This window comes from Pantherophis guttatus, chromosome 5 (genome assembly GCF_059756535.1).
Source record: "Pantherophis guttatus breed Tessera chromosome 5, ASM5975653v1, whole genome shotgun sequence".
NCBI classification, from domain to species: domain Eukaryota; kingdom Metazoa; phylum Chordata; class Lepidosauria; order Squamata; family Colubridae; genus Pantherophis; species Pantherophis guttatus.
In genome coordinates, this window is record NC_142067.1 from 89,070,648 (window position 1) to 89,091,589 (window position 20,942).

The 20,942-nt window shown below is 43.4% G+C and overlaps 1 pseudogene; it reads right to left on the reverse strand.

The window, feature by feature from the left end:
* Window positions 1-11,230: 11,230 nt before the first annotated feature.
* LOC148113513 (uncharacterized) lies at window positions 11,231-13,750 on the reverse strand (annotated as a pseudogene).
* Between the last annotated feature and the right edge of the window lie 7,192 nt (window positions 13,751-20,942).

Here is a 20,942-nt window from a genome sequence, read left to right on the forward strand (position 1 = left end):
CGGAGAAGTAAAAAAGAAAATCTTTCTCACTGTACTAATTGAGGGCATTCCGTGTACAATGGAAATAGACACTGGATCCTCAATGTCCATAGTGTCTTGGAGCACAATTAAGCGCCTTCTGCCCAAAATGTCAAAAAAGAGTTTAGCACCATGTGGCATTAGGTTGCTGGACTATCAAGGTAAAGCCATTCCAACCCTGGGTTGTGGAAGCTTCAGAGTGCGATATAACAACTTCAGCGGCCGCCTGAAAGTAATCATTGTAAGCGGGTACCTACCAAATCTCCTAGGGTTGGATTGGTTTGATGCCCTGGGTCTAGCAGTAACTGGGGTTCATAGAAATGGCGAGGATAAATTTGCTTCATTATTAGACGAATTTGCTGACGTATTCAGCGAGGGGCTGGGCACTTACGTAGGCACACCTGTCTCTTTTAATCTGGACCCTGGTGTCACCCCTATAAGGCTCAAACCTTGGAGAGTCCCCTTAGCGCTACGGCCTAGGTCGACCAAGAACTGGACAAGTTAATTAGCCAAGGGGTCCTTGAGCCTGTGGACCCCGCAAAGTGGAGACATCTATCGTCATTGCCATTAAACCAAACGGGTCTTTCCGAATTTGCACCGACTACAAGGCGACATTAAATAAGGCGTTGCAGTCAAATCCTTACCCTGTACCTGTGGTGCAGCACTTGCTGCATTCTTTGGGCTGTGGTGCAGTATTCGCCAAGTTGGACATGGCACCAGCCTATCAGCAACTTCGGGTGGACAGTGCCTCTGCAGAGGCCCAAACAATTGTTACTCACCGGGGCGCCTTTAAGTGCAACCGCCTGCAGTTCGGGGTGTGTGTGGCCCCTGGCATTTTTCAAAGTTTAGTAGAGAGGCTGTTACAGGGTCTGCTGGAGGTGATACCCTATTTTGACGATGTATTCATCTCAGCGAAAGATGACAATGAGCTTATGGCCCGTTTGCGGAAGATCCTTCTGCGATTCCAGTGCGCTGGCCTTAAACTGAAGCGTGATAAATGTCAACTGGGCGCATCGCAGGTTGAATTTTTAAGCTACCAAATTGATGCTGCCGGAATTTACCTGACCCTGGCGTAAGTATGAGCCATTATGGAGGCCCCCCCTCCTAGGAACAAGCCTGAATTACAAGCCTTCTTGGGCCTTTTAAATTTTTACAACATATTCCTTCTGCATAAAGCCACCCTCGCAGAGCCGCTCCATTGTTTACTTAAGACTCAGACACCGTGGTGCTGGGGCTGCCAGGAGGCTGTCTCTTTTGCTGCTGTTAAGGACTTATTAACTTCGTCTAATCTCTTGGTCCAGTATGACAGCTGTTTGCCTGTGTCCCTTGCCTGTAATGCTTCCCCGTACGGGGTCGGGGCTGTGCTCAGTCACCTCCTGCCTAATGGGACTGAGGCCCCCATTGCGTATTTTTCTCGCACACTCTCTCCAACCGAACGTTGGTATAGCCAGATCGATAAGGAGGCCCTGGCTTTGGTGGCCAGCGTTAAACGTTTTCATCACTATGTGTATGACCGTCCTTTTGACCTCGTCACAGACCATAAGCCTCTCCTTGGCATTCTAGCCAGGGATAAACAGACCCCACAGATCATGTCCCCTCACATGGCTCGTTGGGTCGAGTTCCTGGCCACCTACCATTATCGCCTTCTGCATCACCCGGGTAAGGCTCTGGGGCACGTGGATGCTCTCAGTCGTTGCCCCCTTCCTTCTGAGGTGGATGACCCCGTGCCCGTCGCTGTTGTTCTGCTGATTGACGACCAGCATTTTCCTATCTCGGCTGCTCACGTCGCCAGGCTCACTGCGAAAGACAAACTCTTGGCGCAGGTCCTGGACTGGGTTCGTCTGGGGTGGCCTGTCGAATGAACTGCCCCTGAGTTCCAGCCTTTCAAAATTCGGCAGAATGAATTGTCTACACTTAAGGGGTGTTTGTTGTGGGATACACGGGTCATTATTCCACCTGACTTGCGCAGGCAGATTTTGTCTTCTTTGCATGAGGGTCACCCAGGTATTGCCCGCATGAAAGCTTTGGGGCGTAGTTATGTTTGGTGGCCTTGTTTAGACCATGACATCACTACTTGGGTGGAGGGGTGTTCCCAGTGTCAGGAGTCTAGAGCTTCCGTGCCTGCTGCCCCTCCCTGGGATTGGGATACCCCCCACAACCCCTGGTCCCGTCTGCATATCGATTTTGTGGGTCCAATGCAAGGGCGGACCTTTATGGTCGTGGTAGACTCGTACTCAAATTGGGTCGAGGTTGTGCCTATGTCTTCCACCACCGGGATGCTGTCGTCCGGGCTTTGCAGCTCCTTTTCTCAACCCATGGGCTGCCGGACATTATCGTTTCCGATAATGGCCCTCAATTCACATCTACCACCTTCCAGGTTTTCTTAGCGGGGCACGGCATTCGGCATGCCCTAGTGGCCCCGTTCCATCCGGCCAGCAATGGCCGGGCTGAGAGGGCCGTAAGATCGACTAAGGAGGCCCTCCGTAGGTTGGGGCCAGGGGATTGGCAGGCTAGAGTGGCCACTTACCTGTTAACACAACATTCAACCCCTTGCCCAGTCACCAATAAATCTCCGGCAGAACTACTTATGGGCCACCGGTTAAGGACAGATTTGGATCATCTGCATCCATCCTATGCCCCTGAACCTCCCTTAGACTCTGTGGGTGGGGTCCGAACCTTTAGCAAAGGGGATTCTGTCTACGCCAGGAATTATTGTGGAGACCCCAAATGGGTCCCGGGGACAGTTTCAGGGGTGACGGGGCCACGCTCTTATACCATTCTGTTGGCCGATGGCCGTACTTGGCAACGGCATGTGGATCAGCTGAGAGCTCGGCATCTGCCGGGTCCACAGGAGCGGAGCATTCCGGCAGCGCCTGTTCCTGCATGCCCACCTACAAGAATTGCTGCACCCGAGACCTTGTTGCTACTGCAACCAACGCACCCACCTGAGGGGGAGGAGCCAGTGGCACCAGATGAGTTTGAGGGCGACGGCTTCGCCCCTCCTTCGCGGTCCAGCACCGAACTTCCACAGCAGTTGGCCACACCTTCAGCAGGAACCAATCTCCGCCACTCGGGGAGGAGTCGGCGCCGCCCAGCGTACTTAGACGATTACATATGCGCCATGCCGGGGGAAAGGGGTGTTATGTCCTGACAGTCGGCGCATGTGTAATTGCAGCTGCCAGCAGAGGGCGCTAACTTGGCGGGAAAGTATGAGGGTGCTGATTGAGTTAGACACTGACAGCTCGCATATATAAGAGCTGTCAGCTTATGAGGGTTTTGCTCACTCATACCGTTCATGCAGTTAGCTGTTCACGTTACTCTGTTGTTAAAGTAATAATTAAAGGACATTGTTACTGTTAACTATTCTGCCTCGATTTCTGCCTGCCCATGTCAGTATAAAGCACTTTAGGTTTCTGTTCTCTACAAATGGAGGCCTGGATGAGAACTGCAGCAAAAGGCTTTGGAAATGGAGGGAACACCTGAAACATTGAAGCTTTCCCTCCATTTGCAAAGTGTTTTGCCATCTTTGCAAAAAGCCTTTGTTGTTGAGAATGGAGTCCAGTTGGGGCACATGCATCGCTCCGGAGCTCCATTTTTGCCAGGAAAGGCCTTTCCTCAAGGCCTCTTCCAGAGAGAACTGAGCCCCCAGAGGGAGTGCATGTCACTCTGGAGCTCTGTTCTTTTCGGCAAAGGCCTTGACAAAAACAGAGCTCCGGAGCGAGATGCACTTCCTCCAGGAGCTCCGTTCTCTTCAGCAGAGGCCTTGAGGAAAGACCTTTCCTGGTGAAAGTGGAGCTCCAGAGTGACATGTGCTCCCTCTGGGGGCTGTGTTCTCTTTGGAAAGGCCTCCTCAAGCCCTATGGAGTTCTTTGAAGTGGCGCCCCATAGGCACTTCATAGACACCTCGCAGGCACTTTTTGGCAAGAGACTGAAAGCTTCTGTGGGCCATGATCTCTTACGACTTCAGACACCCATCTGCTTTTGCAGAGAATGAGTGCCTGAAGTCTCATGAGATTAGGGCTTCCAGAAGCTTCTAGTCTGTGCACAAAAAGTTTTTGCACATCAATGGGAGGCTTGAACCATTCCAGAAGTGGCAGGCAGCCTCAATGAGTCAGAGAAGCTGAAAAGGGCGCATTCCTACTGTTCTACCTCTGCTCTCGCTGCTCGCCTGGAGCAGGCAAAGAAACAGAGAGACTGGAAAGGGGACAGATCTTCACAGGGTAAGTGACCTGGCATGACAGGATGGAGGTGGAGCAATTGTGGGGATCCCAGAGGAGGAAGAATGAGGTATGTCACGGGGTCAGGGTAAGTTTTGGGTAGTCTGGAGCAGATGACCTGTTTCATCACTACCGCCCCCCCCGGCCTTCCCCACACTGAGATACCACATGCACACTGAACAAGTTGCGCCTTCGATTAGCGAATGCATGAGTGAAAGGAGGGAGTGATCACGTTCAAGTTATGTAATTCACTTCTACGAATCCTTGGGTTACGAATGGAACGGGCAGGCTCCATTATATTCATAACTCGAGGACTACCTGTATCAGTTACTATTTTCTAAGAGATCAGATTCCTTATGCACAATATCCCTTAACCATGAGTATAGTTCTGGTTCACCTTATCAAGACCTTATTATCCAATGTTTTTTGTTCATTGTATCACAAAGTGATCAGTCTAACAAGCTGCATTATTCATGGTGGTATGAATTTCCACTTTCTCATTGACTCTTTTTGTCTCTCATTTTCCTTGGAGGAAAATGATAATTATACTCTTAGTCTTAGTACCCATGAATAAGCCACTGAGCTTTAACAGACCTCCTGGATCTCAAGGCTCTTGACTTGTTTGCATTGGTAGATATAGCAGATGCCTTGGTAGAGATAGAGTTATCTGTTCTAGTCATTATTATTTATTCTATTTATTGATGGAAAGGCAAAGACTGAACTGAAGTGAAAAAAGAAATTCAGAAATATGTCAAAACAAATTTTCTTCAAAACTATACAGACTGAGGCATCTGACACTATTACTTCCAGCTAAAGAACAAATCAGCCATGCCATTTCATGAAACTAGACTTAAGGGATTCTTAGTGTACATTAGTGGTACAAATGTACTAACAAAATGGTTTATATTTGTACATTGATTTGTTCAGTATTTACTATTTCCTTCACATGCTTTGACTTTTCTTTTAATCCAGTGTTTCCCAACCTGGGCAACTGAGTGAGGAAAAGATAAGGGAAAAAAATGATGTTAACTGAATTATGTAATTGTGAAAAAAGTAATCACTAATAGAATTTCAAACCTGTAATAAGGCAATGATAACAAGGTAACACAAGCATGGACATGCCAGGAGCAAAGTAAATCAGAATTTAAGATAAATTTATTTAATGATGATGAAAACATAATTGCTAAAATGTACAAACTTTTATTGAAATTTGAAATAGGAAGAATGGGTTAAATAATGCATCATAAAGTAGGCTAAGAATTTTGGTTATAAAAATTGGACCAATGTGAAAATATACGCCAAAAGGCTGAAATGTACATTGTATTATGATATCAAAAAGAATGTTTATATAATGATGTATCATGGGGGGGAGGTCCTCTGAAAAATGGTGTGCTGAATGAAGAATCTTTTTCTTCTGCTGACAAATGACTGGTTTTTTTCAACTGAAGCAGGCTTTTTAACAGCACACTTCCCAGTTTTGAGCAGGAGAAACTAGGAATGAACCAAGATGATGCTCAGATGATTGTGGACTTACCTGGGAAAAGGAATCTCTATGGTTGCAATGTTTGGTAGGAATGGCTGGAGAGTCAGGTCTCCATCTTTTCCTTTCAGCTGTTTGTTTGTACCACTTGGTTTTTGCTACACATTTTGAAGTTTCCTTTTTTATTTTGATTCTTATTTTTAAATGTTAATCAATTGGTTGAATGCTACCAGGGGTTTATTCTAACTCCTTGCTGGATTTTAATGTGATCTCTTTTGTAGGTTTTTTTTTTTTTTTTACTGTTTTATCCTGCTGTTATGAATCACTTTTGCTTTCTCTGTATGGAAATCAACAACAATTTCCTGGGTAGTGAAAATGATCTGATTTGATTTACATTTACATTGGATTTTCACTACAGGGATTTTTCATTCTGTTAATTTTTAAAAGCTCTGGTTTTTTTTTTGTTTTTTTTTTAACCTTTGATGGAAATTTCACTTTTTTCATCCATTTTTATTGTGGGAAATATTATCTCAATGTTCTCTTAGGTTGTTTTGTTATGGTACATCTAATTCCCCTGTCTTTGAGAGAAACTGTCAGGTCTCATATATCCCTATCGGGACACTGCCATTCTCGTGGAGAGGGCGCCTTGGATCTCTTTCACAACCTCTTTCCTGTTTCTGGCATCCTGTCACTTTGATGTACCTGCTTGGAAAAGGGAGGGGGGAATTGGGGCCATCTATTTTGTCTCAGCTCTGAAGGAACGGGCAAAGCGGTGCCTGACAACAACTTCTTATCAACTTTCTCGGCTCGAGTTCTCAGTACAACTTTGGGCCAGGATTTTGAGTGGGAACTTCAGATCCTGCCTTGCTTTCCTTGCTATCATTTTCCCTCAATAAAACTTTCCTTTTGAAATAATGCCTGTTTCAAGAGTTCTGCTTACTTGAGGAGAGAGGAGAGGCAAGTCCTTACAGAAACTGTTTATGCTTGGTTGTAAAACCCAGTTACAGGAGAGTCTTGGATTATATATAGAAAAAAGCAAAGAGTGCATCAATTTAAGGATAAAGTCCTTTGGGAATCCTTTGGGAAAACTGCTTTTCAACCTTTCAGTTTAAATTGAAAACTTAGCTTTAAAAGTTTGTTAAAATAACAACAGTTTTAAATCAACCGAAACATGAAACTCAGATACAAATAACAGCAGTTAAACCAGACTTACAACCAGATGGATTGGAGTCTAATTTATTGCTGGCAGATTTGAAGGAGTCTGGTCTGAAAACTGTAGGCTTGTTGGAAACGGCTGAAAGGGGCATGAATTCTAAAAACTAAAAATTGACACAACTGATGAGTGATGAATTGGACTTCCTTAAGAAGATTGATTGAAATTGGGGAATAGATATATTTAACTGGAAAATAATTGTTAAGAGATGTTGCATTTTAACATTTAGGAGGGTTTTTTGAACAATAAATGATGCAGTGATATCAACAACAGAGACTTAAGATTTGGGGGAATGAAATCCAATTGTTGGGAAAGATCCTGATAAAAATATTAAGGAAAAGCCTTATTACGAATGATCAATCAAGGATAATTGATGCTGGAAGATCAGAGCCAATGATTGTAATGGTTTATGGCAGATTAGAAGCCGTTGCAGACTTTCTGCAAGTGAAATACAATAGATTGCTAACAGACGTCTTTGAAATTTAACTTTTCAAAATTAAATTTCTATAATTTTTTTTTATATATAGTAGATAAATGTCAGATTAAATTGGTGGGGTAAACAGAATTGTAAAAAGTCATAAACTGTAGGCCTGTTTTGCAAGGACGGGAAACTATTATTCCTGAAATATATTTATCAATATTCAGCTAGGAAGAACAATCTATGTGCATGTTTGTTTGTTTTTATGCATATCTTTTCTTTTCTTTTTTTGGTCTTGTCTGGTTTTGCTTTGTTTTTGTATTTTTTATTCTCCCTTTTTGGAGTTTGTATTTTAATGTGCTAAATAATTTTTTTAAAAAATTATTATAACACAAAATGATGTATAATTGGTACACGATGCCAGAGAAATAATCTAGAATGTATAAAGGCACTTCATATGCATGTATGAAAACCTTAACATGTAGTTGTCCAGGACTTTAATTTCCATCATTTTTCCTGAAAATAACACAAAATACAGATAGCATAGAGAAACAAAATTTTATTTATTTATTTTATTTATTAAAATGCTGCAAATTACAGAATACCTTCTTCTAGAATAGAGAGAATTAAGGAAAGACTGTCTGGATTTTCTAGAAGATCTTTGAAATGAAAAAAAAAATAGTATTTTGAAGTAAAATGTACAATGTTACACATTTCAGTGTGAATGAATTTCAACAATCCTCAAAAAACATAAAATTATGACACAAAAAGCACTGTTTGTTCCATTTTTCAATTCTATGATTATTCAGAGACTACATTGCTGAAGATATATGAATATTTATTAAGTAAATATGAATTGTCGGAGGCATTGCATACTGTACATTTTGTGAAGAAACACAACATAACAAAACTGATATAAAAATGGGCGTGGCTAGCTGGTCATGTGACCGGGTGGGCATGGCTATCTGCATAGGGACTACTCAGAGGGCTGAAAAAAGTAATTTATGACAGGTCCTCGTACTTTTGACCGGTCTTCGCACTTATGACTGGTCATCATTTATGCCCATTGTAGCATTCTTAACAACCGTGTCACTCATTTCACAACTGCTTCTCTTCACCATGGTGACAAGATAGGGCAAAAACGTAAAATGTGAGGACAGTCGTAAGTTCGAGGTGCGAGAACTCTCCTCTTTTGCCCTAAATTTCCCATTGTTTGCAGTTTTGCACCTACCTTTTTTGGTGAGGAAAAAGAAAAAGAAATCTCTCTCTGCCTCATTTTGTCAGGTTGCAGCAAAGACCCTGCTTTACTTTCAGTTTCGCTTTTTCAGCATAGCTAGGGGAAAACAAATCTGCTTGAGCACTCTTTGCAGCAAGCAAAGAGCTTACAAAACAAGAGCTTGCAAAAGAGCCTGTGCAAAACAGCTGAGAGCAAATCAGCTGAGAGTTGGGAGGTGATCTAATCAACTTGTGCTAATTAACCGATGCTGAAGCTGAAGGGGCTGTTTTTTCTTGCTGTTTGCTTGCAAGGAGGTAAGTGATGAGAGGCACAGGCCAAAGGGTGGGGGCCACCCTCCTTGCCACTTAGCCCCCCCTGCCACCCCCCTTGCCTCTTACCACCCCCTAAGGCATTCCACCGCCCCCCAGGGGGCGGTACCACCCACTTTGGCAACCACTGGCTTAACTACTTAACTACTTAACAACCGGTTCTACCAAAGTAGAATCCCACCACTGGGTCTACCCATTTATTTTTGCAGGCGTTGGTCTACTCATTTGTTTTCTTTTAACACTGATCAGCTGTAGGGCGGCCCTTTGAAGCTCTGCGGCAGCTGCGAGGCCAATAAAATTATAAAAAAACCACCGAACCGTTTGTTAAATTGCTGGCTCGCCCACCCCTCGCCCAGTGGTGCGGAGGGGCGGGGCAAGGGGCGGGGCGAGCCAGCAATTTAACAAACGGTTTGGCCGAACCGCCTAGAACTGGCAGAATCCCACCACTGTATAGGGGGTGCGCTGCACTTCCCTGAGCCCCATTTTGGGCCTAATAGGCCTCCCTGCACTGACTTGGGAGCGTGTGGGGCATGTGAGGACTCCTTGAAGAGGTGGGGCGGGGTGGGCCAGGGCCAGCAATTTAACTTCCAGTTCACCCGAACTGGCCCGAACTGGCTGAATCCCACCGCTGCCTTAACCTCTCCTTTAACCTCTGCTTTCTTCTCTACCTTCTAATTCAAACAATGCCAAATTTGATTGTCTTTTGTTTTGTGTTTCTAAATTTTATTAATTTTTTAAAAATAACTTAAAATACAATGAAAATAAAGATTTAGAAAAAGAAAGGGGAGGAGAAAGATGAAAGGAAACAAAAAAGAGAAAAAAGAGTGTTGATATCAGCTGCTCCCTTATGCTTGTTTGTGCTTTGCTGTGATGCGATGACAGACTGCCATGAATTGTGGGGAGGGAGAATGAAGGGAGGAAGGTTTGGGGAAGATGAATCTCCTTGAGATACTGCCTCAAAGTCGCCCAGCTAAAAGAAGGAAGGAGTCACATATCAAACCATGCTTGCACTGACCATTATGAAAACATTTTGCCTGAACCTGATTGGTTACACTAGGGCGGGCAATGAGAGATAATTAAGGGGTAAGTAGAATTCAGGGATTTTGGCACACAGTTCTCAGTTCTGGCTTTGCAATACTGCAATACACTTGACCTCTATTAAATTATATTTTCTCAACAAATGGAGCCAAGAATAGTTTCTATTGAGAGGTTTACGTTGTAGAAGGCCCAACAGTTGACTTCTGACTCTTTCCAACACAGTAATATATTTATAAGTTCAACATTTTACATCACATTTAGCTATTACAAGCCATTTCTATAACTTCATACTTATTAAATCTCCAAACAATATTTTATTTATTTATTTATTCAATTTATATACCGCCCTTCTCCTAGTGGACTCAGGGCGGCGCACAGCCAAAACTAAAATACATAACAATACAAAATTTAAAATTAATTAAAAGAATTATATACTTTGGCCCGAATTAAAACAGTGCGAATTAAAACCCATTAACAAATTAAAACTAAACAATTAATAACCATTAAAAACTAAAAAAGGGGGGCGGGGTTCACGCCAGCCCTGCTTGCTGGAAAAGAAGTGTTTTCAGGGCTCGGCGAAAGACCCGAAGATCCGATATCCTTCTTATCTCCGGGGGCAAATCGTTCCAGTGGGGGGGGGGCTGCCACAGAGAAGGCCAGCAGACATTGCCTGGCCGACGGCACCCTGAGGAGTCCCTCTCTGTGGGAGCGTACTGGACGGTGGGAGGCTATCGGCGGCAGAAGGCGGTCCCGCAAGTACCCAGGTCCTATGCCATGGAGCGCTTTAAAGGTGGTAACCAATACCTTGAAGCGCACCCGGAAGACCACTGGAAGCCAATGCAGCTCACGCAAGAGAGGTGTCATATGGGAGTGACCCCTCGCTCCCATAATCCCCCACGCGGCCGTATTCTGCACCAGTTGGAGCCTCCGGGTACTCCTCAAGGGGAGCCCCATGTAGAGACCATTGCAGTAGTCCAGGCGGGAAGTGACGAGTGCCTGAGTGACTGTGCGTAAGGAATCCCGATCCAGAAAGGGACGCAACTGGCGAATCAGGCGGACCTGATAAAAAGCCCCCCTGGCCACAGCCGTCATATGCTCTTCTAAAGACAGCCGTGCATCCAGGAGGACGCCGAAGTTGCGAGCCCTATCCGTGGGGGCCAATAACTCGCCCCCAATAGCCAGCGATGGTACCAGCTGGCTATATCGGGACGCCGGAAGCCACAGCCACTCGGTCTTGGAAGGGTTGAGTCGGAGCCTGTTACTCCCCATCCAGATCCGCACGGCCTCCAGGCACCGGGACATCACTTCAAGGGCATCGTTGGGATGGCCCGGGTGGAGATGTACAGCTGAGTATCATCAGCGTACTGATGGAACTCCACCCCAAAGCCACGGATGATCTCACCCAGTGGCTTCACATAAATGTTGAACAGAAGGGGCGAGAGGACCGACCCCTGAGGCACCCCACAAACAAGGCGCCTTGGGGTCGACCTCTGCCCCCCTGCCAACACCGACTGCGACCGGTCAGAGAGATAGGAGGAGAACCACCGCAAAACAATGCCCCCCACCCCCAACCCCTCCAACCGGCGCAGCAGGATACCATGGTCGATGGTATCAAAAGCCGCTGAGAGATCTAACAGGACCAGGACAGAGGAACAACCCCTATCCCGAGCCCTCCAGAGATCATCCACCAACGCGACCAATGCCGTTTCTGTGCTGTGCCCAGGCCTGAAGCCGGACTGGAGCGGATCCAGATAGACAGCTTCATCCAGGTACCCAGGAAGCTGTTGCGCCACCACACTCTCAACAACCTTCGCCAAGAAGGGAAGGTTGGAGACCGGACGATAGTTAGCCAAAACAGCCAGATCCAGAGCAGGCTTCTTGAGGAGGGGCCTCACCACCGCCTCTTTCAAGGCGGATGGCAAGACACCCTCGCTCAAAGAAGCGTTGATAATACCCTGGAGCCAGCCTCACGTAACCTCCCGGGAGGCCAGCACCAACCAGGAGGGACACGGGTCCAATAAACATGTGGTCGCGTTCAGCCGCCCCAGTATCCTGTCCATGTCCTCGGGAGCAACAGGGTCGAACTCCTCCCAAATGGCAGTCTCAAGACCAACACCCATCATCCCGTCTGTACCTACCCAGTCAGAGACCAAGCCTTCCCGAATCTGAGTGATTTTACCGTGCAGATACTGGACAAAATCCTCGGCACGACCCTGCAAGGGATCCTCCCGCGCTCCCAGATGAAGGAGGGAACGGGTCACCCTAAACAGGGCGGCCGGGCGATTATCTGCTGATGCGATAAGAGCGGAAAAATAGTTACATTTTGCCGCTTTTATCGCCACTAGGTAAGTCTTAATATGAGATCTTACCAGTGTTCGGTCGGATTCGGAGCGACTAGATCTCCAACTGCTCTCTAGGCGTCTTTTCTGGCGCTTCATCCCCCTCAGCTCCTCGGAGAACCAAGGAGCCAGGTAGACTCGGCCACAGGTCAGAGGCCGCACAGGCACAACTCGGTCCAAAGCCTCAGCGGCCGCCCTATCCCAGGCAGCCACCAGATCCTCAGCCGAGCCATGAGTCAGAGTCTCAGGAAATGGCCCAAGCTCCGTCTGGAACCTATCAGGATCCATCAGGCGCCTGGGGCGGAACCATCTGGTCTGTTCCGCCTCCCTGCGGCGGGGTGTGGCGGTTAGAAAGTCAAGCCTAAGAAGGGAATGATCTGACCATGACAAGGGCTTAATCACTATCTCCCCTATCTCGAGATCATTCTTCCACTGCCCAGAGACAAAAATCAGATCCAGAGTGTGTCCTCCTGTGTGCGTGGGTCCACAAATTAATTGGGTCAGGTCCATGGCCGTCATGGAAGCCATGAACTCCCGAGCCGCCTGAGACGCTTCGCCGACAGACGGCAGATTAAAGTCCCCCATGACCATAAGCCTGGGGGTCTCCACCGCCACCTCGGCAATCATGTTGAGGAGCTCGGGCAGGGCCGCCGACACGTGGCAGGGAGCCAGGTACGTAATCAGCAAGCCCATCTGCCTCCCTTGTCCCCACTTCACAAGGAGGGACTCACATCTGGCTATCTGAGGTACAGTGGCCTCCCTTGGGGCGAGACCTTCCTTTACTAGAACCGCCACCCCCCCACCCCTCCCCTGAGACCTCGGCTGATGGAATGCATAGAAACCTGGAGGGCACATCTCAACGAGGGGGACCCCCCCTCCTGGCCCAACCAGGTCTCCGTAATCCCTACCAGGTCCGCACCCCCCTCCTGAACCAGATCACAAATGAGGGGGGCTTTATTTACCACAGACCTGGCATTGCACAACATCAACCGAAGGCCCAGGGCCTGAGGATCTGAACAACACGGGATGCGAGACGAGCATTGAGGGCCGGAGCACGCAAACGCTCGCAGATAGCGAGTGCGTCCTCCCCTAACACGATATGGCCCCCTGCTCCCGCCATATCTGCCCCTCCCACCCACAATGTTGATGGCAACGCCCTCCCCAATATAGGAACTAGCTCCCCCCGCTCCCCCCAACCCCTGTGGGTTACCCCCCGGACCCACCCTAATCACCCGCCCGGGTCCCCTTAAAATTTTCGCTAAAAATTTTGTTAAAAAACCTCTCAATCTATGTCCCTTAAAACCCTTAAAACCCTTAAAATCCTTGTGCCACCTCTCGGGGTTCCAAGACCCGTCCTTAAGGTAAGTTTTTTCAAGGCCCACTGGCCACACCCAAGAATGGGGGGAATTTCTCAAGGCGACCAAGTCCGCGGTTGTATAAGTTCGTATAGTCATACTCAAACATAGAGATGGGCATGTCCATGGTGGCAGGGGCTATCAAGATCTCAGGCCAGTAGTTCAAGATCTATAATCCAAAAATCCATCCTAGCAATAGGCAATAAAGTCTGCATTTCCAAAACGCCCTCTCACAGCAATAGGAAATATTCTCAGTTTCATTCTTTTTAAAGCATTAATACCAGAAGTACTTTCCCAACAGAAACAGGATGAAATAAAATCTCTTTATTTAAAATAATTTACATTGGCATCTTAACCAAAGCCATTCCCTCCCAACCCCAACTGTGGAAAACGGTATATATTTCGATTTACATTTGTAATTTTTTCTCTGCTATCATCATCTATATCAACAAAGATCACTATACATGTTCATATTCTTTAACTTAAAGGGAAGCCTCTTTTATATTTGTATAAAAACTCTATTTCTTAAAAAAATATCTTTATAACTGAAGTTAATTCTATTACCTCATTTTAGCTTCCTTTTAACGCACATACTTTCAAATTCACTTTCAATAATATTTTGCAAACCTTAGCAATCATTTGCTCATCCCTTTCTATAATAACTACCCTTTCAAAAACTTTAAGCAAGTTACCCAAACATTATATATATATATATATATATGAAAAGAAATAAAGAGTAAACACTTTCCAAATTCAATCAATTTCAATAATATTCTACAAACATCAGCAATAATGTATTCATCCATTTTCAAACTCACTTTTTATAAGTACAAAACAATGTATTTAATCTTTTTTTTATTATTACAGATGTAAAACCAAAAGAAAATCTGTCCCAACTCCAATTAATTTATTAAATTTAAGTCACTCCTTTGGACTTGCCTCATAAAATGAAATACTTTTCTTCTTCAGAATGGGTATTGGATAAATATAATTTTCTATTGTTCCAAAAATATTCTCAAATATGACCTTTGAAACAAATATGTCAATATTGTCAGTTTCCTTTTCAGTTTTGCAGTAGAAATCCAAAACTTGTTCTCTTGAGGATTGAAGACTTGCATATAATTCCTCTTCTTTCAGTTTCACTGAGGTATTTGTAATTGAACTATCTTCTTAATAAACAATAATGCTGTCAGATTTATATTCCAATTATATTGAAATCCTGCTTGGGAAATGATGGATAACTCGGGCCAGTGGCAGGACATAATTACAAGATATGCAAATCTTGTAGCCACATGGAGACAAAAAACAAGAGAACAGTTAGTAGTCCTAATATCCTTCTTCCCTATATGTTAACACATAGTTCCCTTTTCAGTGTTCAGTAGTCCCTCCAGAATGTCATGCAAATCTTAACTGCAGAACAGCCAGCTATATTGATGTAGATACTTTAATTTACTGGGATTTTTTAAATTCTTCTTTTTTAAAACCTTCAATATTTTCCCCAATCCCCATTTTTTTTAAAAAAGTATTTATTGTATCTGGGAAATAAACACTATGGAGTCTTTGCTAAACTAAACCAAAACAAAGCTGATATTTCAGACTCATGGTTTCCCCTAAAAAAACTGGATCACAACAAGCTGCTTTCAGGTCAGAGCTGGATCCTGACCTGCAAAACAAACAAACTTTGGAAAAGTCCAAAGGAAATTGCCTATGTCAGCTCTGCCTGGTTTAGCTTGGGGCCTCACAGGCATTCTGCCATCAAAAACTGGAAGATGAAGAAGCAGGGGGAGGATGAAAGGGGGAAGAAAGGTAGAAGGATGAAAGAGCAATAAAGTTTTGTGTGTATGTGGTGGGAAATTGGGAGGGGGGAATGACAGGTGATAAGGACCAGAGCAGCCAGATCCTGTTTCTACCAGCATCACATGACCAGGCACCCTCAAAAATATACAGATTAGCCCCAAACATCTCAGAGTTCTCAAAACACTTTTGAAAACTTTGGTTGGCTGGAAATGATCTGGTCATGGGCGGAGGAAAGGGCTTGGGGAAAACCTACTTGTATCTAGCAAGTGGGAGATTTCAGATCTGGTTTGACTTTACTGCAACCAACACCTTTAGTAAAAGAATCCTTTGATTTAACCAAATGGAGTCAAGGGCTTTTCTTTCCTAAGGAATTAGATTGGGGCAGGTCTCACATTAAGCCAGCTCTGCAGTTGTGGTCAACCTGGAGAGGAAACTGCCTCTATTGTGAGAACCATGCAAACAATGTTGGCTCAAGGAAGCGACCAGGAAGAGATCATGACCTTGAAACCCTCTCCTGTAGGGCTGGATTTATCTGAATGGCTGGGAGAGGATAGCCCATCAAGACCCTGATCGTCCTTCGTGGTTGGAAAAAGGAAGAATGATAAGAGAAACCTATGAGAGTGACATTCACCCATGGGGGCCATGGTAGCCACTGTTGAGGGACCCAAGTGGAGCTGCAAGAACTGGAGGAAGAATCAAATGCAGGCAAGCCAGAGTGACAAGTCTAGATGCTGGAGGAACCCATTGGTAGTCTCAAAGCTCAACAAGCTCTAGCCCAGGTGGCACATCTCGCTGGGCTTCACAGCCCAGCCTGCATTGGATGCAGGAGCAGTAACAGCAAGGCAGAAAGGATGCAAGACACCAGGCCTGGAAGTAAAGTTCAACAGAGACCCCAAGCAATTGGGATTCTTCCTGGCACAAGTTTGGACATACATGCAACAATATGGATCAGAAATAGCCACTGAATAGTACCTTTTAGCTGATCACAAAGCCAGAGATCACAGGAAGATCATCAGCCAAGGGACTGAGTATACCCAGGAGTTTTGCGAAGTGGCCTGCTGACTGGCCAACTGGCCAGAAGAGATCTCTAACAGATGTTTCCAAGATGGGAGTGACGAGGTCTACAATACCTGCATTTCCAGAGCAGCCCCCCCCCTTGGTTGATATGTCCTAGGAGAGAAAGTGGAAATTTTTTTGGCTCGATTCAAATACTGACTAATCTATGGATGGTGAAGGTGACTCCCTGAAAAGAAAAGAAAAAGGGTCCAAAATTGGTGCCATACAAGCAGAGTCCATGCTGGCAATCCACCAACTGCTTTAGGTGTGGGAAGGAAGGGAATCGAGCTGCTGACTGCTGAGCTGCATGCCCAGCCCAGAAGGTGCCTCAGGGTCCTGCCCAAAACCCAGCAAAATCACCATAGTGAGCCCATGAAACCACCCTGAACGGAGTAGAAGTCGTAGAGTTCACCTCATCCCCCACAGATGATGGGAGAACTCTAGCTGACCCAGTGGGTAGCTTGGTGGAAAGCAAATTGGACTACGATGATGAACCCAGTCAACCCAGTGACCATCCCTATAGAATTGATGATTCAATCTTTGGGGCTAAAACAGTGCCCAGTAGCTCTCCTGGACTCAGGGTACACCAGATGCCTGGTCAATCCTGCCCTGGTTGAGAAACTGAGACTCAAACAGCTTAAAGTAACCATATTTTTTTGTCAACTGGACATTTCAATGGCAGGGGGATCCCAGAAACATTTGTTACTGAACCAATAGAGATGAGTATGGCACACTCAGAGAGACCTTGAACTTCATTATAGTCCCTGACATGGAAAGACCCCTTGTCTTGGCTCCTGAAATGGAACCCCTATATGAACTGGAGGAGTGGACTGCTAAAGATCCAGCAAGCCAGCTGTGAAGGTGGAGGGGAAAAGGGCCATCAAAAACCTACCTCTAAACTGCAGCAGGCAAACCCAAAAACCGAAAAGGATAGGTGGGAGTAACTGCCAAAGACTAGCCCCAAGGTCACCCTCTGATCCCCAAAGAATACCGGGATTTACGGCATGTCTTCAGTGACAAGGGTTCAGGCGTGCTCCAACCTCACTGGCCGACTGACTGTTCCATAGAAATCCTACCAGGGGCCAAACTATCCAACCTAAAGGATATTCCATGGCCCCTAAGGAATTGGAAGAATTGTGGACTTTTATAGACAAAAACCTGAAGAGTGGATTCATCCAACCCGCCAAACCAAGGGTGGCTTCCCCAATAATGCTTAGGGAAAAGAAGGATGGGTCCCTTCATCTATGCATGACTATCATGTGTGGAAAACATTTACTGACTCCCCTTCATGAAGGACATGCTAGCCCATTTGGCTTGACTGTATTGCAACACCTTTAGTAGTAGAAACATGTGCTTTAACCAAACTGAGTCAAGGGCCTTTCTTTCCTAAAGGATCAAATTGCAGCAGGTCTAACAATCTACAATTGTGAAATTTGGGTAACAGAGTTTGGGTTGAGTGAGCTTCATTAAGAGACCTTTTTCTAAATGGTTAGGAGGTCCCACCAAAAAAGGAATTTGATAATACCATAATTTCATATCCTATATTGACCTCCAAATCTGTCCTGACAAAAATAATTCATGAATGACTGGAAAGGGTCCAAACATTTATTGGTCCAAAGCTAGCAAGTTAACTTGAATAATTGGTGTTTTGCACTGTTAAGGGTAAAACTACAAGGTTGCATAGATTATATATAGTATGCAATTTAAACATGCACACAAACTAGGAAAAAAATCCCTAATACAGAAAAAAATTGATTTACAGTTGATAAAGAAAAAAAAACTAATCACAAAGAGAGATAGGGTAAGCCTTCATCATGTGAAAACTTTACAGTTCTAGAAAGGCTCTAATTTTTCTCTTATCCAAAAGAGCCTGTGTTTACACTAAGGGTATAATGCATAATGAATCTTCTCTTTTCTCATAATGTGAACTTTGCAACTAATTGTTACTAACTGGAACATATTGACACAATAATAAAAATTACGTGCTTAGGAGTGTTACATGAGAAGGACATAGAAGTACATGTATGAATTTTAAGAAACTTGTAGGAATATTACAATTGATTTAACTTTGGTTCTTGTTTTAATTCACATTATCTAAAATTAGGTTTTAACATTTTTTTTTTTTTTTTTTTTGGTATTTCTCCACTGTCATATTCCCCAATGTTTTATCAGTATCGTCTATATAAATAGGAGGGATTTTTTTTATTCAACCAAATTAACCAAGTACTATTCATATTAGTTATTCCCACAGATTTGCACTATATTAGCAGGCTTTCCATGTGCAAATGAACCCATAGGAAATATTCTAGTAATAGTCTTCTCTTCTGCCACATACTGTGTAATTTAATGGGCCTTCCAGTTATCTGGCACCAACTTAAAAACAACCAGCTATTGGGGGAGGGTCTGAAAAATATCTAAATGACATCTAAGATAAATAGGTATTTGTAGTAAAAACTGCAATGTGGCTAAAAAACTAGACCAGTATATTTCCTATTGCCACATTAAAGATTTAGATTTCATGCACCATTATCTCCTGATCAACAATGTCTTACAAAGAGCAGAATCTTATAGTTTCTGGCTGGGTTTTTATATATAATAGTAATAAACTCATAATAATTAGTGCAGAGTTCCATACTGGATCAAGAGAATGCTAAAGATTAAATACAGTTTGATCAATAATGCAAAACTTATAATTCAAAACTCTGAAGCCGAACAGTTATATTTTATTTTAAGTGCTTTTTAAAAATAACTTGCCTAAGGAATATTGTTTTAAGGGAAGGCATGTTTCAGATTTTTTGAGTAATAAATGTATATATACATACATCACACTTTAAAAGACAATATATGCTTGTGGAATTTGTTATGATACATACCTAGATATGAATTACATGCACCTGCACATACACATACGCATGTGTATATATGTGTATCTGTGTGTCTTTGTGTTTGTGTGTGTATATACACAGAAGACTCATATTAATAAAGTTGTACGAAGTGCAGATTAATTTAAGTCATTGTTGCCTAATTATCTAATGATTCATTTTTGGTAGTATGAAACTTGCCATTTTATTGTAACATGAAATCGGATCTCAGTTCCTATAATCTTCAACTGTGTTTTGCATGGCTTGTGTTGTGCTGTGTGTTTGTGCATAAGCTTGTGAAAATTTTATACAAGAAGACTTATTATATATATATATATATATATATATATATATATATATATATATATATATATATATATATATATATATATATATATATATATATATACATATACATATACATATATATATATGTATGTATATATATATATATATATATATATATATATATATATATATATATATATATATATATGCAATGAAATATAATTTATGGATCATTTTTAATTATCAAGAGGCAGATTCAAGGATTTTTATTTTAGTAAAAACTGCCATGGATCTCCATGGGAATATCGCTTGATTATGCGTGGCAACTCTGATTTGTAACAAAATACTTCAACAAGCTCCTGACAGTGTTTAATCAGTCAAATGCTTGTTCAAATCAATGGAAATATAAAGAGTTTTGAAGCAAGCAACCTTTTGCTGCCAAATAGAAATGGCATCTGTTGTATGCTCACAAATTCCATGCAAACCTCAGTAATGTTTCATCATTGGTCATAATCTTTCTAGCCTCAGTTAAAAACAATATTGGAATGACACTGTTTCCAAATAGAAGCTTACCATCTTTGGCAAGATAAAATCTTGCATTGCCTTTATGTTTAGTAGGTTTCTTCTTCCATGAATTGAAAACCAAGTATGTTTCTCATCCTTGAAACCTTAGTTTTATTCTGGGGCGGAGTTTCTTTGAATAACAAAATCAGTAGCCAAAGATTGGGAGGACATGACAACTGTGTGATGACATCAGCAGGGGATATAATTCCCTTCCCAGTGTTGGGAAGATATTAATTGAAGCTTATTAAACATTTAATACAATTTTATTGTTTACACACATATACAGAAAACAAATCTCCAGAACACTCTACAGATATCCTTTGATGTTTTAATAGCCCTATCTTGGCAAGATTTCTGTAGGCTGCAAAAAGAAAACTTGGAAATGCATGAGAAATGGTTGCCTACCCTTGATTTAATAGTTGGTAGGCAGTAATCTCTTTTCATTGTCCTGGCAGATAATAAATCCTTCCTTTCTAACAAATCTACTAAGACTTATCTATAGTCTGACAGAAGTGAATGCAGAACAATCAGTTAGCTTGCTCTACAACAATAAGGGAGTTCTTCCAAGTGCTGAGATTTTTTATTTAAAAAAAATCCACTTGACAGTCTAAATTGAATCAACTCAATTTGATGATAAACTTTGAACATTTGAACTAGATTGATTCAGAGATCTGAACTGATGAATTGGACCTGACCTAAACTGTTCACCTAAGTGCTTGCATAGGTTGGTGGTGGGGAAGCAACCTGCAGCTT